The sequence below is a fragment of the Dendroctonus ponderosae genome, unplaced genomic scaffold (assembly GCF_020466585.1).
Source record: "Dendroctonus ponderosae isolate FM_Combo_2020 unplaced genomic scaffold, Dpon_F_20191213v2 Dpon_F_20191213_7, whole genome shotgun sequence".
Classification (NCBI taxonomy): Eukaryota; Metazoa; Arthropoda; class Insecta; order Coleoptera; family Curculionidae; genus Dendroctonus; species Dendroctonus ponderosae.
Genome location: NW_026018916.1, coordinates 11,537,521 through 11,538,679, shown reverse-complemented (window position 1 = coordinate 11,538,679; position 1,159 = coordinate 11,537,521). Strand labels below are relative to the sequence as shown.

The following is a 1,159-nucleotide window of genomic DNA, read 5'->3' as shown; positions in this document are numbered from 1 at the left end:
ACACTTATTTGCAAAAAATAGTTTTGTTGTTTTTACAAATTGTTGTACATTATTTTATTAGTAATTAGAATCTTGTATTTTGTCCTACAGTTAAACTTGACAAATACATTAGACAAAAAAAAAATATATTGATTGCAAATTATTGCAAAACTCGAAATACCCAACAAACAGATGGTAAAAAAATGAATCCGCTTCAACAATATAGAACTTTTCCACGTTTTGTATTCCCAAGTAATTTTTAACTGAGCGCCTTTAAAAACATTCGTATTACGAACCTGCTTTAAGTGGTACCCAACAAGCCCATGAGATTTCTACAAATTTTTTTTTTATTGTCACTGCTTTGTGCTTTCCCTTCAAGATAAAAGCTAAAAGCAAATGTATTTCGTTAGAAGCTTTGGTCATTTTTATTGCCACTAAAGCGGTCGGTTAAAAATTAAGCACCCAATGCCCTCGCTAAATAACAGTTTATTTAGGAAACTAATACGTTTTTATACATTTGAAAGTCAGTTTTTTGGTGTATTTAAACAAATTTGACAACTCAATTTGCAAAACGTTGCAGAAAACGTAGGCATCGGCCGATATTTGCAATTTTGCGCCAGTGCAGCTGGATCATTTGGGTACTTCACAAAAAAATCCAGAACCGTATACAATTTTTTATTTCTAACGGAGAGCCTAATTTGCAAAGAAAATTGTAGAATTGCACTTTCTGCAATAAAAAAAAAATCTCTCAAAAAAGTTCTGAAAAAAAATCGTAATGAGTAAGAATAGCCCAGACATCCATCCACAAAGAATAGCCCATTGCACGAAAATCCAGAAATAAATGGAGGTTTTTGTAGGATTTTTAGAAAAGTTTTAAGCTGAAAGCCAATTTTCAAAAAATAGTAGAAAGTGGAAGCTTCAAAACAAATTCATAACTCAGCAACTGCTCGGGATGGCTACTTTCTTTCTAGGGTAAGCGTAGCTAAGACCTCCAGATACTGCACAAAGTCCAAAAATAAGTCAGTTTTTAGATAAGTTCTATATTGTTGAGGCGGATTCATTTTTTTAACTTATTATTTTTTAATGATAGCAGAAAATAGCTATCGAAACGTCAAGGTAATTTTTCAAATTAATTTCTCTGCTAATTGGAATTTTCTCTTACAGCTTGAGCCTAAGTGTG

At 31.9% G+C, this 1,159-nt stretch overlaps 1 protein-coding gene across 3 annotated transcripts in view; it reads right to left on the bottom strand.

Annotated features, from left to right (window-relative positions):
• The window catches only part of LOC109543195 (ankyrin repeat and death domain-containing protein 1A), a 46,165-nt gene that overhangs the window by 22,285 nt on the left and 22,721 nt on the right, over nucleotides 1-1,159 (bottom strand). The window lies entirely within an intron of this gene.